Source organism: Onychomys torridus, chromosome 1, assembly GCF_903995425.1.
Source record: "Onychomys torridus chromosome 1, mOncTor1.1, whole genome shotgun sequence".
NCBI classification, from domain to species: domain Eukaryota; kingdom Metazoa; phylum Chordata; class Mammalia; order Rodentia; family Cricetidae; genus Onychomys; species Onychomys torridus.
Window position 1 is genome coordinate 54,130,032 of NC_050443.1, and position 14,092 is coordinate 54,144,123.

The following is a 14,092-nucleotide window of genomic DNA, read 5'->3' on the forward strand; positions in this document are numbered from 1 at the left end:
ACACGACAAATCTACAGAAGAGCTGTTTATTAATATAAGATAGGAAGAGATAGATGTGTTAGGCCGCATGGTCAAGAAAAAAGGAAGAGAGGAGAAAGAGAGAAGAGACTTGTGCAAAATGGCGCCGGCTTTTTAAAGAGTGGGCTGTACATGTGTACAGGACCGCATGTGGCTACTCCATGCATGCGCATAGATTACATGGCCGCAGGAGTCACGTGAGATGTTTTGACCCGGAAATGACTATTTTGAACTGGAAATAACTAGGCGGTCTGCCAGGCAAGCCCAACCGTGTGAGCATGTTGTGACTTCCTATCACCCAGGGCTGGAGAGGCCAGCCTGGGTTACAGAGTAAGACTTTGTCTCAACAAACAGAAAACCATCCCAATATTTCTATGATTGTTCAGTCTGGGTTAACCCCTTAGTGGATAAAAGCCAGAGGATGGCTCACTTACATCCGTTTGAACACGCAGCATTGGACATCACCAAGAGCTTGATGGGTGTGATCTACTTGACTCTCAATAGCGCATTAGTATTCCTTGTGGTCAAGTATTTCCCTGCCAATCTCCTTCCTCTTGACATCTAGGGATGAGCCTGAGGAGGAAGAAGGTACCCTCAATCCAGCAGTGACCTTCTGGTGTAGGACTGGCTGCCCATGCAGCTTATTCTTTAGGGATTCATTTGTGTGTGGGGGTATCTGTCCAAACCCTGGTCCCTTCTGCACAAAGTCTTTCTTCCCCCACATGCCTTGTTAGCTAGTAAAGAAGATAGAGTCCATGACCCCCACGCTGTCTCCCAGCTGCCTGAGTTTCCTCCCAGAGGTGCTGACATGAAGAGGGACACTTTGGAGGCATCACTCAAAATGGTGCTTTCTAAGGTTGGGAGACCCCTACTGAAATCTTCAGGCTATTTTATGTGCCTGGCTTGGGGACCTTTTGAATGGAATTGGAAAATAACCAGAAGAGAAATTTCCAGGGGCAGGTACACAGGTACCCTATGCTTGCTGGTGAGATTACCAAAGTTATTTCAAGATTGATTGTTTCCTTGGTATTGTTAGTGCTTCGAGAGGGAGTGGACTATGCTGTGAGCATCAGCAAAAGGGATTATGGCTCAGCCAAGAGGAAAAATGGGGGAAGAGTTGGGTGACTACTCCATCCCACTTTCCAGAGCCACAGGATCTACCCCATGAAGCCTGCAAGCTGCTCCCAGTCACAGGTGGGAGCCAGCGCTTGCCTCCAGCTCAGCTGAAATAGACTTCTTGTGACCTTTATCTGAGAATTCAGGAAGCCTTTATGTGGACCAACTGTGAAATACACAGCATACAACTTGTGAGATGGCTCTATTTTCTATTCTTCTTGGGAACCAAATAACGTGAGCATTTCAGGCAGTTGCTGTAGACTGCTATCTGTGCTGTTGTCTGAGTATTTGGTCTGCAGAGTGTCTTTCCCCTTGGCAATTGCTTCAGAATTTCTTGCTACAGTCAGGCTCAGTGGGCTGGATTCTCTTTCGACAAGCTCCACCTTCCTGGAGATGGGCTGTTTTTGATGAGCCAAACTGATGTGGAGGGACCACAATGAATTTACATGTATCTGTTAGCAAGAGAGATGTTCCACAGCCTCTAAGTGTTTAAACGGTCCATCTGACACTGGTGCTGTGAGTGGGTAAGACCACTGTGAACAACTGATAAGTTTGCAAGAAGCCAGCCATGTGGTGCTGGGTGTAGTGGAAAGAAGCAAAAGGCAGAGAGCTGCTGTGATTCCTGCCTTGCTACTCATAGTACCACAGGGCAAGCTTCCTCTACTAGCCATTGTGATCACGTGATCATCTAAAGGTTGGATCTCGTCGAGCATTGCCCAGTGATGGGTACCTCTTTGACAGACACCAAACCACAGAACTCTCCTGTTAAGACCTTGCAGCTTCCACATGGTCGTTTTTTTCAGGTCCTGGAGTCAGGGCCAGTCATCCCCAGGCTTCCCTATCAGCTTGCAGCAGCTTTAGGAGGTCAAGCAGGGAGAGTTTATGGCTCCCACAGCCCCAGACACCTCACCAGACACGAAGTCATCGAAGTCAAGATCAAGACTCCCCCAGTGGGTGATGCTGCCAAGGTGCAGTGCAGCGTAGGCTCACGTTTGGGACTGGCGGAACGAACGGCAGAGACAAGAACCGGTCATTGGGCCTGGGAGTCAGTGCCTAGGAGTGACTGGGGAGGCCAGAGGTGTGGAAGAAGGCCGCATATCTGGACTCAGCCCAGGCAGGGACCAAAAAAAAAAAAAAAAGTGTATGTGTGTGTAGAATTAGAGTAAGGGCTATAGGTGTCTGGGAATGATCACCATTACCAATAACTTTTGGGATTCTTTTATGTGCCTGGAGCCTTGGCATATAATTTCTTACTTAGTTTCTAAGTTGGCCTTTTAGGTGGATATAATCTTATTCCTGAAATAGACTCTGGGGTTCTGTGATCATTTCCCCAGACCAGGGTCTGTTTCAACTATGTTCCCCTCCACAGCTCTACCACCAGAAAACCAAACTTCCTGTTGGTCCTGCCCTTTAAAATCCTGAGTCCTAGTGTCTTAGGATAGAGTTGGCGATTGCCTTCAATTTATCTGCATGGGAACTGGCCTAGGAAAGTCAGGTACCACACAGGGTCACAGGTATGTAAGGGGTAGATCTTGGACCACAAGCCTCTTACCCTCTCCAGCATGTTTACTTGGGGCGGGGGGAGATGGGAGACCATAAAAGCTCACATTTGGGTGGCAGAGGATGCCTGAGCTCTGGGCCAATGGGAATGAAGGTCGCATACTTCAAGAGGCACCCAATTTGAGTGGTAACCCTCCCCCACTCCCGCTTGGGTAAAAGAGTCTGTATGCCCAGGAACCCTTTTCCTTTCCTTTCTAAATTCTACCTGGGCACCTGGGTCCTTGGAGGACCTTGTTCAGATGCACTAAGCTGGGTTCAGGGCCTATGCAAGGAACACTTTTGCATGTCTATGTTGTTGGGGAACGCTGTCCTCCAAGCATAGCATGGCTGCTACTACACTAATCAGAGCAGCTCTGATTACCCACAACATCTGCATAAGACTGGAGTGCTTGATAGTCCCTTGTAGAAGGAAGTGTTGGCAAAGTCATTAGACCTCACCTTAAATTCTTGTCACTTTGTTCAGCGAGCTCCTCGACCAGCGAGGAAGAATGACCACCATTCGAGGATTCCTCTCAGATCACACTTTATTGGAGCGCCTCTTGATTGAGGGAGAGCGGGAGGTGAGGGGCCCCAAGAACCAAAAGGCAGCTGCTTATATAGGGAACCAAGCGAACGGGTCAGTCTGTGATTGGATCCCACCAGAATGCAAGCACGGGGAGCCACGGGATAGGCTGAGGACATAAGGCCAAATTACCATATACGCGCATGTGCAAGCATTGAGGCGCGCAGCCCAGCAAGCACAGCCAAGTATGGAGTTGTTTACAGCAAAGCTGTCAGGAAGTCGGCACCATCTTAGAATGGCAGCTCCCTACATCTCCCCCCTCTTTATTAATTAAGCAACAGGAGAGAGTAGAGGTCTGATCTCTGATAAGACCTTCAAGTACCCTTTTTTCAGAGATGGGATATTGGTACTGACCCATATGCAATCGGACTTGCTCTCCTTGAAGGAAGAAAAACGTCCTACTCTCCAAGTGCAGTGCACGAGCCTGGCATCCTGTGCCCAACACAAATACTTCACCCAATCAGATCCCCACCTCAGGATGTGTTGACCGATCGAAGGTGAGTAAACAAGATAATTGTCCACATACCTTCCCGAGTGCAATGGACTAACTAGTCCTAGGGGTGCAAAGGCTATGTGAACTTATCATTTGTTCTTTAAGGCAGAAAGCCAGATCTGAGGGGAGGAGCCACACTCCAGAGTGGCTAATGCCTGAGTGATAATGACCTTGTCCTTTTTTGTATGTGCTCGCAAACCGCAGACCAACCACAGACAAAGCACACACCCTCCAAGACAGCATGCCAAAAAATATATATCCACCCCCACCCACTCCTTAAACAGGGAAAGGGCAGAAGAAATCCAGGAAGTTAATCCCTCCGCCAGTCCGGTGTCCACCTGGGTCGAGTTCACCGTGACGATAGACACCCTCAGTTGTTCCATCAGGTTGTCGAATTCTCCCATCCAATTGCCTAAAAGATAACTGGACAACTGTTTAGACAGATTTACAGCATGGGTAAAGTTTTCATACTGGATACTAGTTACACACAACCCAGCATATTTCCATTGACAGCCGAGCTGGGCAATCTGCCAAAGGGTGTCAATTTGCTCTTATTGGCCACAGCCTCTTCATTAGCAAACTCAATCAGGACAGACACCTGAACTCAGGCCCTTGGCCCTAATCATTCTCTATGCGGACCTTCTGGATAAAGCCACGAGAAACCCAAAAATGGGCTCCCACAGGTCCCCCTTTCTTAATATATAAAAAAATAACTCATTATTAATAGCTTACAGCAATCTTCATAGCTTTTATACCTCCCAGAGTGGGAGGAGAGGATGATAAAGATGGTATTTCTCTTTTGGATTTGGTCCAAGGTGACTACAGCAGTCTTTAGCTGCATCAAGCCCTCTCTAAATGAAAAACTTAATACAATTGCAAACTTAAAGAATCCCTTAGCTTCATCATTACCATTAACAGGTTAACATAAATATTGCTATACATAGTCACAATTCTCCCAGTCTTACAACTCTAACTCTTAATAGAACCATTTGAATTTTCTTGCTAAAAACATAGGAAAAACTTCTGATGTATTCACATCAAACTTAAATATTTCCTTATCTCCACAAAACCAGGGTGCATTAGGTTAAACATATTTTCTGCAAACATGCATTCAACCTTAATTCACTCATAACTCCTCCTTTTCTTTATAATTTTTAAACAAAATCTCAAACCTGGTTAGAAAAAACCCAAACTTATACAATTCCTACAAACCTATATTGAAAAGCAATATTCTCAATCTAACCATTAACTTTGAAAACATTTAGCAAAACATCCAAAAGCAGTTCCTTAATAAAACTTTTTACACTTTAAAAGTAGTCTCTTGATATACTCCATTTGCATGTCTTACTAACAAAATGACACTAATCCACTCAAACAATAAAATATTTATTTAAATTAAATAGACTAAAGAATATTAATTCTCCCTTTTCTTTATAATTTTTTTTAAGCAAAGTCTCAAGCCTAGTTAGAAAACCCAAACTTTTCCATTTAAACAGTTCTGTTTGCAACACAAAAACCAGTTCCAAAAGTCTATCAACTAGCCCTTTGTTCCCGCTCTCTCTTTACAGAGAAGAGCAAAAACCTCCCCACTTTTGTCGCGGGTTCCCAATTCACCTGGGATTCCTTTAACCCTGCTTTTGTCGCGGGTTCCCAATTTACCTGGGATTTACTGGTGCACCACCCTGACTGCAGAAAGTTCTGAGCCTTCATTGAAAGTAGTGAAGTTCCCCGTACGGGCCACCACTTGTCACGCCCGCCTCGACCAGCAAGGATGATGCGACACCAGGCTCTTCTTTCTGCAGTTTATTCAGGACCTTGTTACAAGCGATGTCTCTCTCGACGTCGCCGCTCCGTGTGTTGAGTTCTGAATCCCCTTCGACCCCTCACCCGGTGTCCGAGTTTCCCGGTGTCCGAGTTTCCCGGGTTTCGGCACCAGCTGCGGCGAGCTCCTCGACCAGCGAGGAAGAACGACCACCATTCGAGGATTCCTCTCAGATCACACTTTATTGGAGCGCCTCTTGATTGAGGGAGAGCGGGAGGTGAGGGGCCCCAAGAACCAAAAGGCAGCTGCTTATATAGGGAACCAAGCGAACGGGTCAGTCTGTGATTGGATCCCGCCAGAATGCAAGCACGGGGAGCCACGGGATAGGCTGAGGACATAAGGCCAAATTACCATATACGCGCATGTGCAAGCATCGAGGCGCGCAGCCCAGCAAGCACAGCCAAATATGGAGTTGTTTACAGCAAAGCTGTCAGGAAGTCGGTGCCATCTTAGAATGGCGGCTCCCTACAACTTTGTCTTGCCTCCTCCCTTCCCCCCAGCTATGTGCAGCTGTGTCACTTTTATGTAATTTTGTCCCAGCTGCACATGGTCTAGAGTACACAGGAGGTAGAGGGTAAACTGAATGATGTGCTCCATCTGTGGTGTGATACTGGGCCTGGCCTTGCACACAGCAACTATTAGGAGTAGCTGGGTGGATGACCTGACTTTGGACTGTGCTCTGGAGAAACAGTTCCCTTTTACTTTGGATCTCATCATGATGTTAATGACTAAGCCAGACCAGCATCTTCAGGGGCAGACTCCTGGTTAATGCACATTCAGAGCATCGTGTATTTCTAACTGCAAACTTTATGGTTCGGGCTGACAATGCTTCCCCCAAATCCATAGACTGACAGAATCCCCTTTGTGAGTTTTTGGCCAAGGCTCTTTAAGACACTCCCCAAACATTATAGGTTACTGTTGTTGCCTTTCTTTGTCCCCCAGAGGTAGAAGGTAAGCCCTTGTTGCTGAAGACACTGTTAACTTCAGATATAGGACCCAGAAGACATGGACTAGGAGATCTGACCTGAAAATACCAAGCATGCAATTTTCCGAGGAAGGGAAGCAGTCAATAGTCCTACCTAGCTATTATGCCTATAAACCACAACAATGACCAGTGTGGCATGATAACCCTAAGGATGCACAGTGGCACACATACCGTAAGGGTAACCAAAAGTTCTCTACTTGGACTTAAGGCCTACTTGGCAAGACGGAAACCTAGCCAACAATCTGGGGCTAGAAAAGTCATGGATTTTGGAGGAGAACCCATAATCACCACTAAACTGGCACAATCCCTAGCTATCTTCTAAATATTTATCCTTATGCCCACCGATAAGTATAGTTCTCACTCCTTATCATATCAAGGAGCCTTCTCTTTGCAATAGGCCATTACAGAAAATCACAACTGATCAAAATGCAGAGGAGAGACTATGTGTCCAACAGCTAGGGCTACACAACTCCTGCCCCGAGGCTCAGGGGTCCTCATGGAATCAGAGATGGAAAGACTGTAAGAGCCAGAGCAGTAGGGTGTTAGTGAGACCCTGTATCCTAGAAATGTCAGAGAAGCTGTACCCATGAAGTCTCATCAACATGGCTGCCCTAACAAGACTGGAGCAAGGACACCAGTCGACATTCTAACATAAAGAGGTAAAGTCCCAACCCTAGACAAAGAATTACAGGTGACTAAGGAATGCCACCATTGGGAAGAGATCCCCAAATAGTTTATTCAGTATTAAGTGGTCAGCCCTGAAATCATATACATATGGATAACATTGTATAAACTGAACAAGTTATATTTATATATTTAGGCACACACACACACACACACACACACACACACACACAAGAGGCTATAAATTTTAAGGCAGGAGAGTACATGGAAGGGTTTGGAGAAGTGGGGAAGTGATAGAATTCCAAAGGATAAAATCAGTTGCACAAAGTACTTTGAGACTGTAGTGGGGTATCTACCAGAGAAGACTACTTGGACACGGATTTAAACCAATAGTAAGTCTTTGTTAGCCAGCCAGCAACTGTGCTGTGTGTTCAGATCCCAGTGGAGCCCTTGGCCTTTCTCAGGGTAAGTTTTAAAGCACAAAATCATGTCCTGGGTTGACACACTTCGGAACTGCAGAGACTCAAAGCAAGGTTAGTACATGCAGAGACTTTCCTAGAACTATGGACTTCGCTGTTCTGGTGGGCGTTGCTGTCTATGTGATGGGTCCCATGGCCTTTCAAGACTGCCCTAACAAGACTGGAGCAAGGACATCAGTCGACATTCTAACATGAAGAGGTAAAGCCCCAACCCTAGACAAAGAACTACAGGCGACTAAGGAATGCCACCATTGGGAAGATGGTACTTTCATCATGATGTCAGCTGTGTTGAGGTCTGGAGCCTACTACAAAACAACAAAACTTTATGGTGCAAGCTGCGCATGCCCAGAGACATCTCTGTCTATCATTTTAGTTTTTTACGTACGTACTCCATGACTTTGAGCTAAGCATGCCTCCATTTAAAAAAAAAAAAAGATTTTAAACTGAGCACCCTCAAGAGAGGGCTGACCCCTATATGACTATATATTGCACCCTCACAACAAAATCCTATGCTTCTTTTGTTTGGAGGGGGTGTGGCTTTCAAAAGGACTCCTCTGCTCTCCTAACCTGGTACAGACAACACACTTTTCTCTGTTCTTTCATGTCTTACCTGTGCTTACTTTGGCTTTACACTCACCAAGAGGCAAACCCACTGTGTGGGGTTAAAACAACAAGCCCACTTGGTGCTGGTGAGGTGACCACAGGCTTTTTGCCGACTCAGCGGAGTCTGGTTGTGGGACTTGTCTGTATCTCCCTTTCCCCTATTGATGATGTGCAGATGAATATCAGGATTGCTGCGGCTTCAAAATCACATGCTTTCCTTCATAATGATCATTTCTCTGCATTGTAAGAGCTTGAGAATGGTTCTGATTCCACCTGCCTTGACATCCATGCCATTATCCGATGTTCACGTTCTCCCTCCTCATCCCCTCAAGGCCTTGGTAAGCACCTGTGCCCTCTTCTTGCCTTACTTTTTAGCTGGAATCACCACACATGGAAAATAATTACTGGAAGTGTTATGGAAATGAAAGTGAAGACCAGCCGACTTGTATAAATAAGCACTGCATAAAGCAGCTAATGAAATGGAATAATCTCCTTTTTATTTGGAAGCTGAGCCAGGGGCATGGAAGACTGCTGAGAATGAAGCCTCCCTCTGCACTGTCCACCTGACACTTGGCTGAGACACTGAAATTCTCAGCTCTCACAAGGCAGGGAGGAGTGACTGGTACATATGGGGTGGGGGGCACGGTTAACAAATGAGATGTGAAGGGCTGGAGAGATGGCTCAGTGGTTAAGAGCACTGGCTGTTCTTCCAAAGGTCCTGAGTTCAATTCCCAGCAACCACATGGTGGCTCACAACCATCTATAATGAGATCTGGTGCTCTCTTCTGGCCTGAAGGCAAAACATGCAGGCAGAATATTGGATACATAACAAATAAATTAAAAAAACAAAACAAAACGCTGTGCCCAACAAATGAGATGTGCATTATTATACATGGGGCCGTAGGCACAGTGTGGGGGCCTGCTGGGCTATCCAGGTGGACAGTGTATCCATGCCTGGGTTTAAGGCTAGTGGACGGGGAAGAGCACCACACAAGAGCCCTGTCATGACTGGTGTCTGCTTTGCTCAGGTACCTTCATCATGGCATATGGGAGTTCCATCTTCTATTTATTGAGCTTTCACTGTGTTTCAGGCAACACAGGAAGAACTTTACATGGATTATAGAGAGGCTCGTTTTCAGTGAGCTGAGCCAGGGGCTGTGAAGCTAGACTCTAGGTGAAACCCACAGACTCTGCCTTACACACCTTGTGTGACCTTAGATACATTACTTGACGTCTGTGAGCCTTCCTCCCTGTCTATTATAGAGGAATCAGTTTGTCTAGCATGGATATTGTGAACTGGATGTGTTAATGACTTTTAGGGTACTTTTTGGCACTGCCAGACACTTACTGTGTCATTGTGTATGACAGCCAGTCCAAAGTAGTGCCTGTATTATCATTTCTATTTTCAAGTGAGAAAACCTAAGTTTTGGTAATGAGTTTGCTCAGATCTCCTGCTAGCAAAGTTAGATGCTTGCCTTTGAAAACCCGAGTGCTGTGCACAGGGCTCCTTACCCAGGACTAGCTTCTGCTCAAGGCCTAGGCATGCAGAGGGAGTTGGTTGATAATCACAACCAGGTCCACGGAGCTATTCCAGATGTGTAGAGAGTGCTGAGTAGGGGTGTGTGTGTGTGTGTGTGTGTGTGTGTGTGTGTGTGGTCTCCTGAGGCATCTCTCCTTCTTTGGAGCAAGAAGTTTGAAGTTGGTAGTGAATGTTGCTTGGGAGAGTGGGGTTTTTGGATAAAGGGGAAGCAGGGAGCTGGAAGTAGAGAGGATGCTACGGTTCCTAAGCTGCTTCTTGAAGGAGCAGAGTGGGCCTCGCCCTGGAGGAGCAAAGCTGGGTTGGAAGGAACATTGCATAGGTCAGGTGTCTTTTTCTTGCACACGCCCTGTCTTCCTTATTGTAGGCACTCTCAGAATACTGTCTTGGGTGTGTGTGTGTGGGGGAAACAGCCCACAGTGCCAGCTCTGCTTCCTTCTTCCTGTGAGTGGGAATTGGAATTGGGAATCCTGGTCAGATTCGTGAGGAGCCAGCATTTCACAGACTCAGCCTCATTTCTTTTTGAAATGAACATCTAAAGACTTATCAGGTAGTGTGTCCCAGCATTGTCCTGGCAGTTAGGTAGTGATCACTACTGCAGACTCTATCCAGTCATAGTCCTCTCCGGATTAGTAACGTAAAGACGTCAGCTTGAAGTTAAGAGAAGCCATTTGGGGCTCATTTACACAGCAGAATTTTGGTTAAAATGTTCTGATCAAAAAAAAAAAATCTTTCTGTTGACCAAATTTTGGACAATGAGTTATCTATAAAGAAGGCAAAATAAGTGATCCAGACACTACTGATGCTCAGTGGTATTTGGGTGTGTTCCCTTCATTCTCCTCCTACCCATCCTTTTAAAACACCGCTTGAACGCTCACCTGTACCATTCCAGAGCTCACAGAACCTACTGGCCTGGGGAATTAGATGTGGGAGTCTTGCTCTCGTTTATGAGACACCAGCATTTCAAGCACTTAGCCTCTTATTTTATTTAAAGAATGATTTTTTTTTCTCAAACGAGCATGGAAAGACTTCTCAATTAATTTGTGTGCGGGAAGAGGAGAAGACACACAAAAAGCATTTTTCCTGTCAGAGACAACAGAGAATAAAGTGCTAGGAAAGAGATGTGAGGGCCCCAGGGACTGACCAGCTGGTGATCAGCTCTGTCAGGACAAACGACCTTTGGGACTTTTGTATTTTTGCCTTGGCGTCTTTTTTTTTCTCTTGAGAATTGGATTCCATGACTTGTTTTTTTCCCCCTTCCCCACCTCATATAGTGTGCATTCTTCCATGTCTGTAAATATTTAAAGGGGAGCCTCCCAGCTGTACTTTGTAGGCTAGTTCTAACCCGTGCCACCAAAAGCCCAGGATGAGAAAGGCCTCCTGTAGAAGTGCAAGAGGTGAGGACCTGGGGTATGGCTCCCAAGAAGAGCTACCGCAGAATAGCCTCCTCTCTTCCTCCTCCTCCTTAAAGATTTTCCAGTCTGAAAAATGAAGGAGGTATGATACATGTGGGATGGTGATTCATCCTTATGTTTGCACAGCCAGGGAATGTGGGCTTCCCACCAAGCCCAGCCATCAGGATGGAAGAGTGGACCAGCTCTGGACCTGTCCTCTCCCCTCTCCCGGCAGAGAGTAGCTCAGTGACTGTACTTGGAATGCTGGGCAAGGGCCGCAAGAGGCAGCTGCTGCCCAATATGGAACCTGTCAGATGAGGGCTCCAGGGAGCTGGGGCTTCTTGCTCATGACACACCTTTCAGCCCCCTTTGCCCCCCTTCTTTCCCTTAGCCATCACAGCCCCTGGTAACCCTGATGCTCCTTACCCTGTTTCTAAAACAGTTGTCATGGGAGCTTTAGATCCAGTTTGGTTTGTGTCCAGGTGGTCTATCCAATACCTATGGTCGTAGACTACATTCTATTAAGAGTTTTGTGTTTAAGGCTGCTGTGGATCCAATACCCATGGTCGTAGACTACATTCTATTAAGAGTTTTGTGTTTAAGGTTGCTGTGGATCCCGTGTGTGTCAACGGTTGTCCTTGGCATGAGGTCCTAGAATGCAGAAAGGTCCACCTTGCAGTGGCTACCTGAGGACGGGGCCCTGCTGCACAGAATGGCACCCTGGGGATTTGTAGTGTAGGTGTTTGAGATATAGGAGCTACGGAGTTCTGTGTACTCACTCTGTCCTGGTGGACATTGAAGCTCAGAGAGTTTATATGAATTCCAACTGTTTTCAACCCCAGGAAAGAAAACTGGACTGGTGGCTTATGTTACTCTTCACTCTCCCTGGGGTACCTGGGTCTCAGGGCTCCCCTTCTGATACAGAGGAGGATATGGGGTAGTCAACAGCCACTTATCTGCCAACTGACTGAAAGAGTGTGTGGTTAACTTCTTGCATCAGGAAGGAAAATGGGATTGGGTTCAGATGTATATTAATCTTGTGGGCTCAAAACACAGTGAACTTTTCAGCGAATGAATGTCTCTTTGGCCCAGTGACCAAGAGTCCCAGGAGTCAGAAAGCCTTGAACTTCACCCTCAAGGGGTCAGGGGGCACTATTTATGGTGGGGTGGTTGACCCCAACTAGATGGTCAGGCCAGCTTCAACTTCTGCTGGAGTTGGGAGGCTTCTGATACATGTTTCTCAGTTTGGGGAGCCTGGGAAGGCATCCTGGAGCTGGGAGAGGAGACCACAGTGTCATATGCCCAAATGAGGGGATATGAGAGGCCATTGAAAGAGCAGCTAAGTCAATGGACACCAACAGTCGGCTTAGTGGAGCTTTCAGGAGTCACTCCCACCCCAACAGAGGCCAAGGCCACACAGCATGTGAAGATTCCTGGGCACTAACCCTAGGAACCTTCCCTGTCATGCGGTATGCTGTTTCAGTACACAGTACCAAAGACAGTCTTTCCATCAAACTCCCGGGAGGCCTTGGTGGTCCTGGGCCAAGGGCCCTATCTTGAGAGGGGACAGTTTTAGGTTGCCTTTTCTCCAACACCGTGTTTCAACATGGCTTCTTGCCTTCTGGTGCTCTATCCTGGCAAGCATGGGCCACAACCCTGGTAGTGCCAATTACCCTCACCCCCACCCCAGAGTCCCAGGCACTCTCAGATGCCATGACACTTCTTGAAATCAAAACCATGGGGACCAGACAAAGATGTCACTGCTGGAGAGCCACACATGTGACTCCAAATACCATCCCAGAGACCTGAGGCCAGAAGGCCTATTGGAGCGTATCATCCTATCATCCTGCCTTAGAGAGCAGTAAGGGCTTGAGTGGAGAATAGACCCCCCTCAGTCTCAGGAGCCCCAGTCTGTCTCGAGGAACTGGATTGTCAGGATATAGTCCTGACATCTGTGGAAGGATGATAGGTAACCCTTCTCCTGCCACACAGATGTTTCCCGGGCTTTTTCTGATGAGTAGTTAAAGTCTTCAAAAAGTACTACATATTTTCCTTTTCCTTCACCCCAGCCTACAGGAAGGGAAGACTGATTAAGGAAAGAGGGGGTTCACCAGACCTTGGAGAAGGCCATGTGCCTCTGCAGAGCCCACTTGCCTTAGCCTGTGGATTGTGTGAGAAGGAGCCTCATCTTTGAGTCCTGCCCACTAAGTGTGACCTAGGCCTGGAGCAAGCCACAAGGAAAACAGCTTCCTGTTGGGTTCCCAGGGAGTTGGTTCAGTATGAACAGACCAGGGCTCGGCAGGGAAGGTGGAAGAGTTAGTTCATAAGGGCATGTTGGCAAGCTTTAGGGCTGGTGGTAGGAGAGTTTAGTTTGGGCTAGAGAAACCGTGACTCAACGTCACTGTCTGCCCAGAGAAAATGGATACAAGCGAAGCATTTGGAAACTAGCCAAGCAGTGACACAGAGTGGGTCCCAGGAAGAAATAGATGCAGAGGAGAGAAAGAGAAGCATTCAACTGCAATATAAAAAAGCAACACCCTCAAACTTTAAAAGCCGGGGTGAAGAATTATGAGGCTAGTCCAAAAGGGTGGGGTCAGACTGTGTGCCTCTTGGGGAAATTAAAATGCACGGGGGCCCTTCAGACTTTTGCTCATGGGATAGTTACCAAACTGCCAAAGGGGATGCTTTTGTAGGTGGAAGACTAACTGGTAAAAAAGAGAATAGGAGTTAGGAAGCTGGTAGAATCCGAACAGAATCAGGACAGCAGCAGGGTGGACCTGGAAGAGCCGGCAAAGAGGAGGAGCCAGCAAAAATGGGAGTTGCTGGGCCGAGGCTCCCTCACACAGGGGTTAGTTAAATCGGGGCTGCTGAGTGTCTGCAGGACTCGGGTGCCGCACTT